General features: G+C 43.2%; 1 protein-coding gene and 7 non-coding genes across 8 annotated transcripts in view; 7 read left to right on the forward strand and 1 right to left on the reverse strand.

The window, feature by feature from the left end:
* Positions 1-5034, reverse strand: part of LOC118221127 (TLC domain-containing protein 4-B-like) — a 45052-nt gene extending 40018 nt beyond the window's left edge. The window contains exon 1 of the mRNA XM_035405865.1: positions 4305-5034. The gene's annotated coding sequence lies outside the window, so the exon portion shown is untranslated. The remainder of the gene's footprint in view (positions 1-4304) is intronic.
* trnam-cau lies at positions 85-156 on the forward strand. The gene has a single exon. It is a non-coding gene; the product is annotated as a tRNA-Met (tRNA).
* Positions 287-359, forward strand: trnar-ccu. Its single transcript has one exon. It is a non-coding gene; the product is annotated as a tRNA-Arg (tRNA).
* Positions 1713-1784, forward strand: trnam-cau. The gene has a single exon. It is a non-coding gene; the product is annotated as a tRNA-Met (tRNA).
* Positions 1915-1987, forward strand: trnar-ccu. The gene has a single exon. It is a non-coding gene; the product is annotated as a tRNA-Arg (tRNA).
* On the forward strand, positions 2959-3030 carry trnam-cau. Its single transcript has one exon. It is a non-coding gene; the product is annotated as a tRNA-Met (tRNA).
* Positions 3827-3898, forward strand: trnam-cau. The gene has a single exon. It is a non-coding gene; the product is annotated as a tRNA-Met (tRNA).
* Positions 4029-4101, forward strand: trnar-ccu. Its single transcript has one exon. It is a non-coding gene; the product is annotated as a tRNA-Arg (tRNA).
* Positions 5035-19982: the final 14948 nt, after the last annotated feature.

The raw sequence follows: 19982 nt of genomic DNA on the forward strand, positions 1-19982 counted from the left end.
GGGTTGATAATGTAACTGGAACTTTTTAGGATTCATAGCATGACCAGAATGCAAGTGGGCCTAAACATTGCAAGAAAGCAACATAGCAGAGTGGCGCAGCGGAAGCGTGCTGGGCCCATAACCCAGAGGTCGATGGATCGAAACCATCCTCTGCTATGTTTAACGGTCGTTCTTTATTTAATCACCTTGAAAAACAGTGCTAATTTGCTGTTTTCAACCATTCAAAAACTGACTTTTTAACCAAAAAAAGTTGCTTCTCTTCTCTGCTTCCTCTCATGCATCATGTGCCCCAGTGGCCTAATGGATAAGGCACTGGCCTCCTAAGCCAGGGATTGTGGGTTCGAGTCCCATCTGGGGTGTAATGTTAGCCTAGTCCTTGCATCTCAGATTTGAGTAACAATGTGACAGAAAAGCAAATCGTCAAAGATGCGTGCTCCTGATGTGTTTGGTGTTCTTTGGGACTGTCATACCTTTGTTAAGAAAGACTGACCATGAATCAAGTCAAACATGATGTTGAACTACAGACATGCTTCCTGTTCTGAAATTTTCGGTAAGTTAGCCACACTTTCCATTGATAATGAAGCATTTGTTAGGTCAGCTGATGTCAAGTCACAATAGAGCATTTGTAAGCTGATTGTGCGAATATTAGAGCTTTAAGGTGTTGCAAATTGAAACACATCGCACATACTGTAGATTCTTTGCAATGTAATCTTGTGGAAATTATTTGTAAGGGTGCCTTGGGTCTGAAAATTTGGGAACCACTGCAGTAGAGTTTCGCTTTAGACATTTTGACCAAATTTAGCATTAGCTAGCTTGCTAATGGTACCTGCTGTCACTGACATAGTCAATAGAACGAATGTAACATCAGCCAAGACGGCACCAATATGAAACATCAAAATCTAAGTCGCAATTTGGTCCGATGGGTACCGGTCATATGGGAACCGGTGCTGTAGTGCGACTGTGTTTTCGCTACCCAGCCCTGTTCATTACTCAGACAGTGACGTGAGCACAAGGTAGGCCCTAAATCCTTGGACTACTATTGCTGACTTGGGCCAGCCACAGGCTTGTTCTGCAGGCCTACAGGTGGGTACTATTTTCACAAAAGTAGCCACATTTAGGCCCACCTGTACTCACCTGTAGGCCTGCAGAACAAGCCTACAGGTGGGTAAATTTGTCAACAACATTACACACAGCAATCAAAATTCTCAATTGTACAGACCATACAAACCTACAATCAACTTATGAATCTTTTAAGGGTTGATAATGAAACTGGGATCTTTCAGGATAGCATGACCAGAAGTGGACCTTAAACATTGTGACAGCACGGTGTAGCAGAGTGGCACAGCGGAAGCGTGCTGGGCCCATAACCCAGAGGTCGATGGATCGAAACCATCCTCTGCTATGTTTAACTTTGACCATGTTTTTGTTACCCAGCCCTGCTCATTACTCAGACAGTGCCGTGAGTACAAGCTAGGCCCTAAATCCTTGGGCCACTACTGCTGGCTTGGGCCAGCCACAGGCTTGTTCTACAGGCCTGCAGATGGGTACTATTTTCCTTTTGTCAACAACGTTACACACAGCAATCAAAATGCCCAAGTGTACAGACCATACAAACCTACAATCAACTTATGAATCTTTCAAGGGTTGATAATGAAACTGCAACTTTTCAGGATTCATAGCATGACCAGAATGCAAGTGGGTCTACACAATGTAGCAGAGTGGCGCAGCGGAAGCGTGCTGGGCCCATAACCCAGAGGTCGATGGATCGAAACCATCCTCTGCTATGTTTAACGGTCGTGCTTTATTCAATCACCTAGAAAAACAGTGCTAATTTGCTGTTTTCAACCATTCAAAAACTGACTTTTTAACCAAAAAACGTTGCTTCTCTTCTCTGCTTCTTCTCATGCATCATGTGCCCCAGTGGCCTAATGGATAAGGCACTGGCCTCCTAAGCCAGGGATTGTGGGTTCGAGTCCCATCTGGGGTGTAATGTTAGCCTAGTCCTTGCATTTCAGATTTGAGTAACAATGCGACAGAAAAGCAAATTATCAAAGATGCGTGCTCCCGATGTGTTTGGTGTTCTTTGGGACTGTCATACCTTTGTTAAAAAAGACTGACCATGAATCAAGTCAAACATTATGTTGAACTACAGACATGTTTCCTGTTCTGAAATTTTCGGTAAGTTAGCCACACTTTCCATTGATAATGAAGCATTTGTTAGGTCAGCTGATGTCAAGTCACAATAGAGCATTTGTAAGCTGATTGTGTGAATATTAGAGCTTTAAGGTGTTGCAAATTGAAACACATTGCACATACTGTAGATTCTTTGCAATGTAATCTTGTGGAAATTATTTCTAAGGGTGCCTTGGGTCTGAAAATTTGGGAACCACTGCAGTAGAGTTTCGCTTTTGACATTTTGACCAAATTTTGCATTAGCTAGAATGCTAATGGTACCTGCTGTCACTGACTTAGTCAATAGAACGAATGTAACATCAGCCAAGACGGCACCAATATGAAACATCAAAATCTAAGTCGCAATTTGGTCCGATGGGTACCGGTCATATGGGAACCGGTGCTGTAGTGCGACTGTGTTTTCGCTACCCAGCCCTGTTCATTACTCAGACAGTGACGTGAGCACAAGGTAGGCCCTAAATCCTTGGACTACTATTGCTGACTTGGGCCAGCCACAGGCTTGTTCTGCAGGCCTACAGGTGGGTACTATTTTCACAAAAGTACCCACATTTAGGCCCACCTGTACTCACCTGTAGGCCGGCAGAACAAGCCTACAGGTGGGTAAATTTGTCAACAACATTACACACAGCAATCAAAATTCTCAATTGTACAGACTATACAAACCTACAATCAACTTATGAATCTTTTAAGGGTTGATAATGTAACTGGGATCTTTCAGGATAGCATGACCAGAAGTGGACCTTAAACATTGTGACAGCACGGTGTAGCAGAGTGGCGCAGCGGAAGCGTGCTGGGCCCATAACCCAGAGGTCGATGGATCGAAACCATCCTCTGCTATGTTTAACTTTGACCATGTTTTTGTTACCCAGCCCTGCTCATTACTCAGACAGTGCCGTGAGTACAAGCTAGGCCCTAAATCCTTGGGCCACTACTGCTGGCTTGGGCCAGCCACAGGCTTGTTCTACAGGCCTGCAGATGGGTACTATTTTCCTTTTGTCAACAACGTTACACACAGCAATCAAAATGCTCAAGTGTACAGACCATACGAACCTACAATCAACTTATGAATCTTTCAAGGGTTGATAATGAAACTGCAACTTTTCAGGATTCATAGCATGACCGGAATGCAAGTGGGTCTACACAATGTAGCAGAGTGGCGCAGCGGAAGCGTGCTGGGCCCATAACCCAGCGGTCGATGGATCGTAACCATCCTCTGCTATGTTTAACTGTTGTGCTTTATTCAATCACCTAGAAAAACAGTGCTAATTGTATCCAACCATTCAAAACCTGAATTTGTGACATGAGCACAAGGTAGGCCCTAAATCATTGGACTACTATTACTGGCTTGGGCCAGCCACAGGCTTGATCTGCAGGCCTACAGGTGGGTACTATTTTCACAAAAATACCCACCTCTAGGCGCACCTCTACTCACCTGTAGGCCTGCAGAACAAGCCTACAGGTGGGTAAATTTGTCAACAACATTACACACAGCAATCAAAATTCTCAAGTGTACAGACCATACAAACCTACAATCAACTTATGAATCTTTCAAGGGTTGATAATGTAACTGGAACTTTTTAGGATTCATAGCATGACCAGAATGCAAGTGGGCCTAAACATAAGAGAGCAACCTAGCAGAGTGGCGCAGCGGAAGCGTGCTGGGCCCATAACCCAGAGGTCGATGGATCGAAACCATCCTCTGCTATGTTTAACGGTTGTTCTTTATTTAATCATCTTGAAAAACAGTGCTAATTTGCTGTTTTCAACCAATCAAAAACTGACTTTTTAACCAAAAAAAGTTGCTTCTCTTCTCTGCTTCATCTTGCGCATCATGTGCCCCAGTGGCCTAATGGATAAGGCACTGGCCTCCTAAGCCAAGGATTGTGAGTTCGAGTCCCATCTGGGGTGAAATGTTAGTCTAGTCCTTACATCCCTGGTGTGAATAATGATGTGGCTGGAAGGTGTGTGTGTGTGATACAGGCACAGCATGTGTTGGGCATCCTTTGGTACTACCATAATAATATGCTGCACATGCCAGCATGTATATTGTGGAGTCTAGTCACTGTTTTTGCTTAGCATGAATACTAGTGACATTGGCAGTCCCTGCTTACCTTTAATGTTCTTCCCGGTTGTCCAGCTGCCAGTTCAGTCCCATTCATGTTTGGGACCCCTGGAGGATAACCACTGAATTACACATTTCAAACCCTGCAGTTCTCATGGTGGAGACAAACTGGCGGCCCTACTTACACAATACTCATTGGAAGCATCATGTGCTCAATGGGGATAACATTCTACCCACTACTTTTCACTACTACCTCAGTGTGATTACCACTCTATGCTGAATAAAGCTACGTTTACACGACAGGTCTTGATGCCCAGTTCCGATTTTCCCTACATCCGATTTTCCGGAGCGCCTGTTTACATCTACTATTTCAAGTGACCCATATCCGATACCAGTGCTCACACGATTTACACGTGGAACAACCCGCATGCGCACACAATGGTTTGGTTACCGATACCAAAGTAAAAAACCACGCCAACACAGACATATCGCCATCTACAATGTATATAAAAAGAGAGAAAAATAATTATTCAAATTATTGCTTTTTGAAGCGTCTTAGGTCTGCAACGAACATTTTTGGCCTGTACCGACTCTATGCCCCATATACTTAAACCTACGAACGTAACCTTGGTTTTCGCCACTGGACTGAGCCTTCATCCTCCACTTAACTTTTTTAAACATATCTTCTAACGTTTACGGTTACCAGCGGATGCGTTAATGACTGTCGCATAGTCAGATATCCGATGCCTATCAGATTTATTTCCACATATGAATGTGGCCCAAAAACGGATCTGAAAATATCCAATTCCATGTGCTATTGTGCTTTTTCCTGTTTACACGTCATAGTATATCCGATATGTGCCACGTGAGCAAAAAATCGGAAGTGGGTCACTTTTACCAGGCGATGTGAACGTAAGGCGAAGTTATTCGTAACTTCGGTTAAATTTCATTTTGCTCCTGCTCCTTCTGGGGTAAGCCACACACCTGGTTAAAATAGAGGTTCATTAGAATAATTGCGTCTGTTAATTAACATAATGTGAATGCCAACATGATGGTAAGCAAGTAGCCTATTGCACACGCTGAAGAACAATAGTTCAATTGCACACCATTACTGAAAAATGGCTTGGTTTGAGTACTCAAACAACACTATGCTGCCTTTCATTAGACAGACATGTCATTTGACCAATGAAGATAAACTACATAGATTATTTTCATGACACATGGTATTTGCCAAAGAAATACGATACAACTGCATTACAGTAACAGAACCTTCTTTGATCAATTTTCATACTGTGACTCACCATAAGATGGCATCATTGCAATGCTGTTATCATTCTTTATATTAAAAGTAGACATTACTCTTAAAAAGTGATTTCAATATATTGACTGCTTGTGTAGTGTGTGAAGCAACACTATCTTTCTTCTATTTGAAATATATTTCCCAATGTAAAATGTTGTGGATGAGTTAAGGTGATGTCATTTTCCTTATAGCCTACTTGTGTTTGGTAGTTAATTTTAGACAATACGGCAAATTTCTCTAAGCACCATAAATAGCAAAAATAACTGAAACATTTGTTTGTGAAATACACAGATTTTATTTTAATAAGAACCATTTTGTATCATTTTATTTGGAATACAGTTGTCACTCAGTGATCCACAATAGAAGGGCATAGAACCAAAACAGAACCTAAAGTTAGACATTTTAAGTTTCATTCAAGTGTGTATAGCATGCCATTACCAGATTATGATTCTTTGTAAATAATACTGAAAACATAACTGTGGCAATACAGAACATGTTCCCACATGTCAGCAATGCGATCCAAGTGTAACTATTTTTATTTGAAAATATAATGTCACAAAACATGGTGTCGTTGATAAGAAATCTTGAACTGTAAGTGCACATTAATGGGCGAGGTCACAGGATTGTGTATTTACTATTATGCCTCACGAGATAGCAACTGGACATCTAGCTGCAGTGTCAAGTGGCTCACACAGCATAAATGAATTATGTGAGTGTTTGACATTTAAGGTTGATAGGAGGGGCCATGATTGAGATGAAGCAAGCAGACAGTGAGAACAGTAATGCCGTATTAGTGAAATAAATTGCGTCTGTAAGTAAGTCAAGGTCAAATTTTGTATTGACTTGATTGTCTGACACTAGATTTAACAAAACTTACAAGGCTTGGTTACATGGAAAATTTCAGAGAAGTCTGAAAAAGTTATGGAAAGTTATGTAAGTTACGGTATTGGTAACTGGATTCCATTGATACTGTAAGTGATATTATCTAATGTGGACAAACCTTCACATAGGTTCTCTCTGTCTTTAAGCTGAACATGGGCAAGAGTGGACCCTGTTCAACCCTGCCTGAGAGGAACCTGCTATTATGGCATGTTTGCCATCTGGTGGACCTATAAAAGTACTGCCATTACTTTGGGGAAGCTGCCTCTTCTGTCAGTCTGTCGGTGAGACAGAGAGAAACTGTTATTTGCAGGGCTGCTTCACCACAGTTTATGTGTGCATCCCGTGTGCGGAGGTAGTCGTTTTCAGGGATCCTTGTTTTACAGTTGTCAGGCTGTCCTCTGGTCAGCTTGAGCACTGTGCTCGTCTGGAGGGGCTTTCCATTTGCCTCCACCTGCCATCGACCAAAAAGGACAAGCACAGCAGCCTACAATAAATAACAGAGACAGAGGTGTGGAAAACGCAAAGAATATGGTACAAACAGTGTAAGTGAACCAAAATGAAAAAATCTCAACAAAAGTCTCAACAAAAGGAAACCTGTGCTGAGTTTTTTTATTTTATTTTAAATCACATAAAAAGAAAAACTAAAAATACACCCACCAGTACACTTGTCTTAGGGAAGCGTGGAGGAGGGGTCAGGTTAGCCAGTGCTCCGTGTATTTCTTACCAGTGTGCAGTGATGCCTGTGTTCAGTGTAATCTCAGAAGGTACCACTGCATTTCTGAGTAATACGAGGGGCAATAGGTGGACAAAGGTTACTGTCGGAAATAAAAAAAACAGTTCCTGATATCAGTGTGAATTTTATATTCAATTTGTAAGTAGAAATAAGTGTGGGTGTGTGTCAAGTCTGTCAGCATGCATCTGTGTAAGTTTGGGTGTGCATGTGCAGGTTTATTTGTGTGTGTTTCTGTGCCTGTGTGTGTATGGGTGTCAAAAGAGGGTGTGGGAGTGCATATTTATGTTGTAAATGTAAAATATTAGTATATATTAAATTAAAATCAAAATTGAAAAATTAAATATTGTTACAACACACTGGCTCAGCACAGTCATCAAGCTTATTAATTTATCCAATTACGTAGTAGTTACAGTCATGTGTTCTTGGGCTTAACATTGTACAGGAAGTCATATGAAAGTGCAGCTTTCCAGATTAATTAGTATTATGAGTGTTGTGTCTGTTCATTTACATGTGTGTGCATATGAATGTGTGTATGTGTGTGTTAGAGAAGCAGAGATTTGAACAAATTGGGGGAAGTTGAATACAGTAATGGAAAATTACTCTTAATCTGTCGAAGAGTAGGTATTTTTGGAATGTTGTTTCCAAATTTTAAGTCTTTGCTCTAGAACTCCATTGCTTCCGATTACCAGTCGTGATTGTTACATCGTCATTAGAATTTTCAGTTCTGACATTCTAATCACATATTTTGGATTTCACACCTTAAAGGGTTAACCTCTCTCTCTCCCTCTCTCTCTTTCTCTCTTTCTGTCTTCCCCCTCAGTCAGCACACGAGGTCAAGTGTCATTCCCTCTGCGTTGTCACGGTTGCCAATCACTGCACATTCCAGAGCAACTGTTTCCCAGGCAACCGAGGGATTCGGTTGCTAGGCACCTGGAGCAATGTGTGTGAGTGTTATTTATTTATTTATATTGTTTTCTGTCTTTTTAAAATGCACATAAATATTTGCAGGATCTAGATGTTACTATGAAACAGAATATATTCATATATATATATATATATATATATACATACACACACACACATATATACTGTTGATAAAGGTAATGTTGCAATATTGTACAGTTATTTGTTACTATTTGTACCATAATTAAAGAAAAGGCCAATTTTGTGTCCACACAACATTATGTGCACATTCTGATACATGTGCATTAACACATATAAGCCACATTATTGCTGTGCTGTCATACAGCATGCATTGGCAAACAAGGGCCACTCAAATGGAGCCAGGCCATCAGGCTGATGACGGTCCCGGTTATGATAATAACAAATCACTCGCTTTGCTGTGCTTCCTCGGCCCTCCTCTCTATACTCAATCTGCCACATCTCATAAGCCAGTCACACTTTTATTCCAGGTCTTTGGACATAATTAAATCAAACCAAATGAGGGCGGCTTAATTAGGGGGCTAATTATGAGTCCCCTGGCTGCTCAGATGTGATTGTTTAGAGGGAAAATATTACGATGTAATCTCAATGGAATTGTAAATAGAGAAAATAACCCTGCCTCCATGTTTTGAGATGCATTTATTCATTGCATCATTTGCTGACTAGGCTGCCTTACATGGAACAGCCTGAAACGGTATCGGGTTGTACGGGCGAATGTTTACAGAAGCATTTTAGGTTAAGTACCTTTCCCGAGGGTACAAATCATGCCCCCCCCCCCCCACCCCCCCACCGGGAAATTGAACCCGCAACCTTCTGACTCCAAGCTCACCTGCTTAACCACTACATCACTGCACGTGTAAACGCTGGCCTTAAATCTACAAAGCTGAATTATAGCTGCTCTGCTCGGTGGCAAAGGGGCTTCTCATTAAGATTCATTGAAACACGTCTGAACGGCAGACAGTTTCAAATGAATGTTTAGGACCACTGGAAGGGTTCGCACAGAATCTGGCACAAGGAGAACAGTCACAGACACCAGACTACTTCCTACTTTACTGTCTTCGTAAAATTTACACCCAGTGTTTTGCTTTGTGCTGCATTGGAATAGCTGAAGATCTGATGTTGGAAAGCGTTGCCACGCGTCTTTTGGGGGTTTTAGAGGCAGGCGCTCGGATAATGCAGACACAAACAGGGCACCAAAGCAAAGGTAAACAGCACAAACTCGTCTGGCATTTGTGCCAACTTACAGAAATACAAGCGCAGCAAGATTTGCAAACATTTACACGTTTAATTATCATTCTTTTATACCGCTGTCGTTAGCCTGCACACAGATGCACACACGCATACACACAGACACACACACACACACACACACATGCACGTGCACACGCATGCGTACACACATGCACGTACGCATGTACGTATACACGCACACGCACACTCACACATACACAGATGCACACACACACACACACACACACAAACACACACACACAGCTACACAGACAATTTACTATTGCCCACCCTCTCAAACACACAGACCAACTCCTGCCCACAACCCATCCCACACATATCTGCCTGTCCCAGGAGCATTACTGAGCTCCACAAGGGCGGAGAAAATCCATTTTCCTCAAGAGTTCCAAGCGTTTGACAAGGAAATGCTGTGAAAGGCCCCACTGTGAAACAGGGGGATTTACATAATCTTGTTAAAACCAATTTAAAACGAGCAAAATTATAAGCCTACAATTTAAAATAATGGAATGAGTAAGCGGTTTGACCCAAACCCGGCAATCTTCTCCTAACACGTACCCTAACCTGTCAGTTTTCATCCCAGGCTCTCTTGCCTGTACTGGTGAGCTGTGTGCAGTTCCAAAGGCAAATTCGAGCCATTTAACAATAGACTGCATCTCCTACATCGCTGTAAAACAGGGCACGAGGGTCCACAGAGGAAGCAGAAAGGCCATTTGTAATAACAGTGGTGATTCACTCAAGTCTGTTGGAAAAATAGCAACCCAGGACAGGCAGAATGAGCCGTGCTCATCACTGAGGTTATTTAAGTTCTCGTTTGAATCCGGGAAATGTAAAAAAATGTGTAATTGTCCGAAACAGGTGTGTGCAGGAAGAACATAACGTGATTTACTGGACATTGACAGAAACAAAAAACAATGAAATGCGCTCTAAGACCGCAGAAATGCGTTCTGTTCCTGGAGTCTTTTGAAACTGGTTAGCCTTGTAACTGTCGCTTTCAACTGAAATCACTTTTCAGCGATTTGCAATAAAATGGCAAAGCAAATCTGGATGTAAAATTGACACAAGGCTCTTACCTAACGGTGACTTGAGTTTCAGGAAGTGCTTGGAATTTCTCCTCCCATTTTGGGCGAGAGAAACTCAGAACATGAGGACTCCGCCCCTTTCTTTCTGACCCATTTCCTCCAAACAGACGTTCATTTTTATTACCACTACAGACCCTTGAAGACAATAGCTTCCACTCAGCTACGCGTATTCTCAAGCAATAACATCCACATCTGTATTATCAACCCAAGAATACCCGTGGTCGAGACGGGAGCGACTGGGTCTATCCACCTGATCCCCAACACCACCTCTCCCTCTCCTTCTCTCTTTCTCTCTCTCCATCTCTCCCTCTCTGTCTCTTTCTCTCTCCCTCCCTCTCTCTTTCTCGCTCTCCATCTCTCCTTCTCTGTCTCTTTCTCTCTCTCTCTCTCTCCATCTCTCTCTTTCTCTTTCTTTCTCTCCATCTCTCTCTCTCTTTCTCTCTCTCTCTCCCTCCCTCTCTCTTTCTTGCTCTCCATCTCTCCCTCTCTGTCTCTTTCTCTCTCTCTCTCTCCATCTCTCTCTCTCTCTCTCTCTCTCTGTCTCTTTCTCTCTCTCTCTCTCTCTCTCTCTCTCTTTCCTCTCACTCTCTCACCAACCCATCCCCTTTCCACTTTGCCATTCACTGAGAGGGGAGGGTGGAGGGGTGAGGAGGTGGTGGGGGGGGTGGTGACAGGAGAACACCGACCTGAAATAGAGAAAATAGAATAAAATTGGAAAAGGTAAATATTTCAAGGCAATTCAGTGCAAGTGTGTGCAGTCACATTGACACATTTCACCATCTTCGGTGCATTGAAAAAAACCAACAGATATTTAACATTTCTGTCCTTTCCATTTGGAAAACAACCCCACTCAGCACAGTGCAGAACATTGAGGAGGAGTCGAGGAGAACACATGAAGAAGCATTTATCATCCATTAGGCTTCACACAGCGAGACACATCTCTACACTGCGGAAAAGGGCAGAATATAGTCGAGGTAAAACAACCAAATTTAAACAGGACTACGCCACATCACACAAAGAGTGTGTGTTTAACATTCACTGTGTTATTTATTCTGGTAACTATCATTTTGAGCCTAATCAGCCATTTTGCTTCTGATAATGAAATAGTTTAATAGACGCTCACACATACACTTAGACATACATACATGCATACATACATACATACATACAGACACACATATATACATACATACATGCATACATACATACATACATACATACATACATACATGCATACATACATACATGTATAACCAGCATGTAAACATTAAGCAGAGCCCTTTATAGTCACTGATCAATGTGCAGACAGTGAATTCTTCAGAATCCTGCAATGACATGTGCTTAGGCCTAAACATGTGTTTACCTCCGTGCCCAGAGGTTATGTATCTACCCTGAAGGGTCAGAGTACGGTTCCTGCCAATGCTCCTATATTGCACAATAACCATTGTGGCCTGCTACTGTAATCAAACTCTCTTTTGATTGGATGCAGCTCGATATATATTTTTAGACCAAGCCATTCAATAATTTGGAACGATTCTTTATTCGCTAGCAAGGATATCGCGGTATCGTCAAAGGTGTCTTTGAAACGTACGTCAGAATTCCAATAGCAAAACAAAAGATCTGGCCCTACAAGGCCTGCACAGGTGGCACGATCTGCAATTGCAGTAAGCACCTCCTTGGGACATAAATATGCAATGCGGGACGATACTGATAGCTAGCTAGAAACATAGCCTTGAGGTTCCTTTTCGAAACTGCGTTCTTGCAGATCGGCTAAACGAAAGATCTGACACGCATTTACATATTTAAAATTCTGAGCTAATGGGGGTTAAGTAAGGTAGCGCACGTGCGTTTCCAGCGCACGCACAAGCAGAGCTTAATTTAACGGCACTGGAAGAAATCATGAGTCACTCAATCCACTCCGTGAGTGTGGTGTCTAATGGACTCCATTGCATTATCTGGGAAGCATTTTGTGTTGTTTCACAAACACGCTGCCGATGTCTCAAAGATACAGTCACAGGCTGTCAGCCGAAGTAAATGCCACACCAAAAACTGACCAATTGCTCTATGCACAAAAAAAGGTTATGGAGGACGGGGCACATTGACAAGATGCAGGTGACTGGAGATCCATGGTATTAGGCAGATACATACCCATAAATACGTTTGAAAATGTGCACCGAGTGTCCTTTTGCTAATGAATTTAGCATGTGGGAGGTACGAATCACGGTGTCACTTTATCAGCCTTCCACAGGTATTTTACCGATTGCATTAGATTGAAAAGGAAACAGGACTGATCTTCCGGCTGTGTCCTCCTCAAAAATGCCCCGAATGCAAAATCACGTTAGAGCTTTGGTGACAACTAAAAGACTAAAAGACGGACTCGACCGATCGGGGGGGGGGGGGTAGGAAGGGTAGGAAGGAGGGGGGGGGTTTGTGCTGAACTCCAGACTGATAACGGCGCTTTCGCCCAGAGAGCAGAGCAGAAATCCTGCCGTCAGCCTCGGAGCACGCTCACCGTACTCCACCCCCCCCCCCCCCCCCCCCGTTCCCCCCCTCAGGATTTCACGTGCCGGAGTGCATAAAGAGGCCTTCCGTTTCTTCTCCGCCGGAGGAAGACGATGTCACACGAAGAGCCGTGGGAGCAGCGGGTTCAGCCGGCGAGCAGCTGAAGCTGGAGGCGCGGAAGACCCCTCGCGCTGCTCCACCCGGGCTTCGTCCACAGTCCGTCCGACAGACTCCGCAGGGTACCTGACAAAGTCCCGCGCCGCTGGGACTGCATCAGCATCAGCGTCAGGTCCCTCCTGTGTGTTTGCGAGGCCGCCTGTCCATTATTTACGCCGTTACTCTTTTCGAGTTTTGGGGAGATACTTTTTTTTGGTATCCGATCGTGGGAGCCGGTGGTGGCGGGCAGCTCTCCGCCCCCGTGCTGTCCAGGTGAAAACCCGCAAGGCCTCCTCAAGGCTCCAAAACGAAGACTCAGGATTCAAAGCACTTCAGAACATGGGCGGGGCTTCCTGGGAAGGAGCCTCATTTCAGTAAACTGCATCTAGTCCCCTCTGCCTGTATTCAATTTCAGGTCAAATCTCGATTGGAGACGTCACGATGGCGTAAAAAAAATTAACGGAAACTCTTAACATTACTTCGTGTTCTGACTTGAAGGTGTGTATAATTACCACGATATATATTTACCTTCCCTGCCACCCATTTCTTCTTCCGCTCCTGAACGCACCTACTATTTAACACAATCCTGGTGAGGAAGCCAGGATTGCAATTATCCAGTAGGTGCCAATGTACAATGTACACACCACTGCACCGCTGGGAGCCCAATTATCAGACAGATGTTTAGTTTCACTCCTCCCCGCTCCTCCCCTCCCGTGCACTCTGTCAGTCCCATTGAGGATATGACTGAGAGTCAATCTGCACCACCCCTGCTCTGGACAGGCCAATTATAAGGACATCTGCAAGGGGAGGAGGGGGGTGGAGCAGGCACACATCAGCACCATGGACAGCAACCCCCAGCGATTTCAGCATGCATTCGAAGGCTCTCTGGCTCTCTCTCTCTCTCTCTCTCTCTCTCATCTATCCTTTTCTTGTATTTTCTCTCCATTATCTCTAGCTTTTGTCCTATATTCTTTCTTCTATTTCCACATTCCCTCTCAATGAATTCTGTTTTTCACACTTTATTGCTCCTTAAAATGAAAACAAACCCACAACTGCAGTTGCGTCACATTTCGATTTGATGCATGGCATTGTTTTTTTCATGCAGTATTACAGTCTCGCTAATGCCATTGCAATGAAAATACAAAAAGTTAAAATACCCACGCATAACCTATAAATGATTTAAAGTTTTCATCCTTTCTATGGGATCCCTGGGACCGCACAGAAGCACTGTGGAGCACCAGCTGATGAATTGCACACCCTTGGATAAACAGAGAATTGTGATTTAATGTTTTCATAGTGTCTTCAGTGATGTGTTTCCTATTATGAGGCAACAGTGAGTGCTTGCCTTCCAGCTTGTTCTCCAGGCCCTTCCCCCACAGTGCCAAAACAGCAGGTGAGAACAAAACTACTCCTCACTTCAGCTATAGTTGCTTTTTTTTTTTTGGTTACGACGCACACCTTTTCCAGCGAAAATTTGGAAGTGCCAGAATGCAGCCGTTGAGCACGGACTGAGAAACTGGGGAGAAAACACTGGAGCTAAACTGCAAATACCCTAAAGTTCTGTGTTTCTCTGTGAAGCACAGAGCGAGGGGCTTACGTGTTGCACTTAAACCCCTGTTGAGCCGGAAATTGAAACCAATAGGATAGTTATTCATTTTAACAGATGCATGATTGAAATTGAATGACGGCTCAATCCCAGAATGCACCAAGGGGTCAGCCCTGGGTAAGCCCGTTTTAGAAGTATATTGCAATTGAATCAGCAATATTAAAACTGCAATATGGTCCACTAGAATAGGGTGATTATTATTATTATTATCATTATTATTATTATTACATTTAAAGCTCAATTCACTAAATATACACCACTTGAGCATGTTATTTTAGAAAATGTAGCCACAAAGTCTGAAATAAATCTGAGATGAGTTCAAAACAATTTATAAAGGCGGGCAACAATATCTAATATTGAAATTATGACAGTGGTTTTGTGGTTGCATCATATGTTGTCAAGGACCACGACAGTTTCTTTTTTCTTTTTAATTGTGAGACTTGGTGTTTGTAATTTTCTTTCGAGAAAATTTCCCTGTACATCAACCTGTCATAACTAAGGCCTGAACAGGCCAAACCGGTGACATCACATGTTCAAGAAGCTAAGTCATCCGAGATCTTGTTTGAGATTGAACTACTAAAATGTGAATTAGGCGAGGTCTCAGATGAAATAAACTGAGAACGCAGATAAAGTGTTCGTTTTATTTCTTCTGGAAACACTGATGATAATTTAAAGCGTACATTTAAACGTATATATGAAAAAGATTATATGTATTTTGTTGTTAGGTTGCGCGCGTATACAAGACGTTTTCATGACCCATGGTTACGTTAGAGCGCATGAAGCAGTTCCCTATTGGCAACTGTGATGTGTACGATTTCCGGTATTGCCACTTTGGAAAATGTATGGATTTTTATTGTACGCATAAGAACTATCCCTTCAGTGCATACTTACAGTGCATTACACTGAGAAGGTACATGGCTTAGTAGTTACATTTATAACCACGTTTTTAAGATTGCGAAAACCCGTGCTTAAAGTAATTTTGACAAATATTTAGTATCCCCGGTATATTCTGTTTATCAACACTCACCTGCTCCCGTTTTCAAAAAAGTAAATGACAGGCTACCGTACATGCTTTAACACAAAATCTCTCGTGTTTTAGGGAAAAATCAACAAAAAGGGAACTCTGTATAACGTGTTGAGTCGTTATAATTATTTTTGAGGCTTTGTGCGATTGGATTTGTTCACAGAAGCGTTTTTATGGAGGAGACCTTTTTTAAACTGCATTGACAGGCGTGCACGAATGGAACTTAGATTTACAGTGTAACAGTTTGCAATATCTTAAACATGGAACACATGACAGCAAAACTATAAACTGACCATTTTTAAACTTAACTGGAAATAAATATCTTCTTCCTATGGTTCGTTAAAAGGATGGATGGGACAAAACAATCTGTTAAAATCTAGATTCATTACCTCAAACCAAAGCTACGAAAATGCAAAGGGCGCCGTCCTCTCAGTAGCCTAATAGTGCGATTAAGGCAAGCTCCTCATTCAGCAATGGGCTTCCTTTTGTTGTAAGCCAGATATTGTTATAATCGCCTATGTGTGATGCACTAGTGTTGGGACCACTTGCTAGCGTTAGTCTGATCGCATAGTTTGACAAATACACAAACAATATGCCCAGCACATCCATATCCCTTTGTAGACATTTATGGTCTTAATAACGTTGAATCATGAAGACCTGAACAAATGAAGATCACCTCCGCTGTATGTACACTTTAACTGAATGATTACGAGCTCCGGAGTAGAATATCTGAAATAAAATACGCAAGGCACATGCTAAATGACATACATGTTTCAAAAACTCACCCGTTGCCCGTATTTCTGCCATTGTCTCCTTTCACACACAAGTCAGTGACACAATTCTGACCATGTATTGGGAAAAAAAAAATATCATGGGGAAACGCCCCCCTTGGCTCTCCTCTTTCTCTTTCGCCGCTGTCACCCTCCCTTTCGTACCGCTCCTCCTTTTCTTAGAAAAAAAAGGAAGGGAAAAGATCCAAGTGACATCTTCTATTTCCGAACCACCCTTACCTCTTGCTTGATCCTTTGATTCCTCTAGCTGCATCCCTCACTCCCCCCACCCCACAGACACAATTCACTCTCACTCCATCGTGAAGCCTCTAACAAGCCTTCTGAATGTAGAGAATGGACAGTACAACCGGGGCGCGGTGGAGTCGTTTCAGCGTCATGTATCTGGAGAGGGAAAGAGCTCGAAAAGCGAGAATTTTGAAAAATAAAAATGAGTTATTATTATTATTATTATTATTGCTTTGCTTGACACTGTTTTGTCGTCAGTGTAACAAAACAATGTTAAAAGTAACCAACGCAATCCACGTTTACATTGTACAGTAGCACTAAGCTCAGGGGACGCTAATTATGATGGTGCGGGTTGCTAGGATACCTGCTTCTTTGTTTCGCTTGCCCTGAACGCGACCCCGGTCTTAAATGAACTTCTTTCTAATTTATAAACAGAATTCGTTTCGGCAATATTGACAGAAGTTTATTCCTAATTCAATAGGCTATTCTTAATTCAATAGCATTTGTTGAAATAACTTGAGTATCTCGCCCAGTACTGAGCCTTAAAGACAGTGACATTTTTAAACTTTTGTCTTCAGTAGTTCACATGTTTAATGTGTTAACCAGTACTTGCTTTTTGCTGTTATCATTGAATCACAAGAATGACATCCCCAAACTGAGGATGTCAATCAATTACAATGTCATTAGAGGGGGTAATTTTCTTTTCATGATACTTGTGACGATTCCATCTTAAAAGAAAGATGTGAAATTTGACATTCATCAGTGCGAGCTATAGAGCACACAGAAATGTTTCCAGTTGAAATGAAATAACCCTGCCATGTCCTCCGAGCGCTCTCACTACCAAACTGCGAATCTGATAACAAAATGGCAGGTTCTGCGAAACCGACTGGAGTGGAGTGGAGTGTGCGGATCGAGCAGAAGACAGAAGGGGCTCCGGATGCAAACCCTGTGAGTTGGGCTGCGTCCCTAATCCAATCTCGCAGGAGATCCAGGCGTAGCCATTTTAAACAGGCGTGCTGAATGGGATCGCGGCTCTCGCTGCCCATAATCCCCCGCTCATCTGTTGTCATACAAGAGCTCCGCGCTCAAACCCTCTCCCCCAAAAATATCGGCTGCTGAGGTCACGGCTCACGCTTGCTCCGGCAACGGCACAATTAACAGCACGAGCGTCGCCGTGTCTGTGTAACTATCGCAGTCAAGCAGGGACAGCATGATTACGCTGCCCGTGGCTGACTTGGAAGACTAAAACCCTGTAGATTTCCCCCGTGGATTTAGATTTCTGGGGAAATTGTGTGTTTGGGGCCCATTACAGAATATGCTTATATGCTCCCTTATGTTTGCATTGCAATGACAGGTGGAGCTGAGTACAAGGTCAACTTAAAAAATAAATAGCGGAAAGGATACCTTTTGGCGCGCTTTGTTTGATCAAACTGTTCCTACTACTGCCTTCCTGATCCCTTCTGATCCCTTGCACTCAGGATTTTGGACATGCTCGTGACACTGCACATTTTTCCTTCGCTGTACGCACCACCATATACAGTGTACATTGAAACAAAGCCGTGCTGGGACTGACTGACGTGTGAGCAGGCTGGGGAGAAAGCCGGTGTTTCGTTAAAAAAATTTCTTAGACTGGCTCTTCCAAATTTCTGCACTCGCAATGAATCATAATGAATAGGATGTTATGTGGATATGGTGACTATCATAAAAATGAATTGCCTCTTGGTTGCTTGTTCAAGGCCAGTAGGTACCATAGTTACCTGCTATTTAAATTTAGTTTTATATCATTATTTCACACCTCGCTCTGAAAATGAAGACTGGAGAGTGCAGAGAACTTGAATATCTGCCAAATGATGCCACAGTTCCCTGCAGAAACACACACACACACACACACACACTTACACACACAGGTTAGCTGTTCTTAAAAACCTAAGTAGGACTGGTTCCTGGTTTATGTACTGTTTCTGCTACTGGCAGGATATACAGCCAATTAAAAAACCAGGCGTGTAGAATCTGCAATCAGATCTTCTGCATGATCCCATGGATGCATATCAGTTCTCATACTGCCTGCTCACCATATGTTCTGCATCTGTATGATCTGTAAGAGTTTTCCTCAAAAGAAATCGTCTGGCAGCAAAACCATGGCAGAAAGGTGATTAAACTGATGAACACTGCACATCCAGATGCATAGAAACATTCGGGCGTTCACATTTCAAACTGGCACATAGGCGTAGATTTCGGGGGGGGCGGGGGCGGGGGGGGGGCACAGGGGATACATCCCCCTCAATATTTAGAACACGTGCATTTGTCCCCCTGAATTTTGTGTTTTCCTTTATGTAAATGACGAAATAAAAGACATTTCCACCATAAACTGATGCAGAAAAGGCACAAATTGGTGCATAAAAATTCACCAGAATGCAGGAAATGAAGTGCGTGACGCTCAGAATTTCCTGGGGGAGGACCCCCACACCCCCCCCCCCAATGTTCAAACGAAACCTACGCCACTGAACTGGCAGCCCCTCCCATGCAGTCCCAGCACAGAACAGTCAGAGAATGAATCTGTAGGGATGCGTGCGGTTTTCTCTGGCTCAGTCTCTGCCTCCTCTTCGCCGCACGGTTCACGACCCCACACTCTGCCATCTTAAATGCGGTGCGGTATTCATCTGGCTGCACCCCGTTGAGCCGCTCCATCATATTTTATGAATGACAGCACAGGGCGATTGCCAGGATTGTAATTGGAGATTTGTTTGCAAAGCTTAACTTTCAGTCCTGCCTGTCTGTCTGTCTGTCTGTCTGTGCTCAGACGGTAAGGAAAAACGTGGAAAGCATCGATCGATCTATCTATCTGGAGGGCTTATTTATTATTAACCGGTGCGCAGTTTTAATCACAAAACATCTGCCCTGAGGTGAGGGGAAAGAGTTTTGGCGGGTTCCTGGCGGGTTCTGGAAAAGGCGGAGCTGGTTCTGTGCCGGGGCGTGTGCCGTGCCGGTGTCTGCTCGCCTACGCGCTCGGTGGTGTGTTGGGTGTTTTAATTGAGCTCCGCGTACGTAGACGCTAGTCTGGAGGGGTAGGCTGCTACCCCGCTGTCAGACTCAGAATCCTAATTTGTGTTCCTCGACGCAGACTGAGGAGGAAAGGGAGCCTGGGTCTGGGCCGTGAAGGGCTATAAACAATTTCATAATTTGCTGTTTCGAAACGGCACGAATGCTGAAGCAGAAGGCTACTGTAAAACAAAGAT

Source organism: Anguilla anguilla, chromosome 2 (genome assembly GCF_013347855.1).
Source record: "Anguilla anguilla isolate fAngAng1 chromosome 2, fAngAng1.pri, whole genome shotgun sequence".
NCBI classification, from domain to species: Eukaryota; Metazoa; Chordata; class Actinopteri; order Anguilliformes; family Anguillidae; genus Anguilla; species Anguilla anguilla.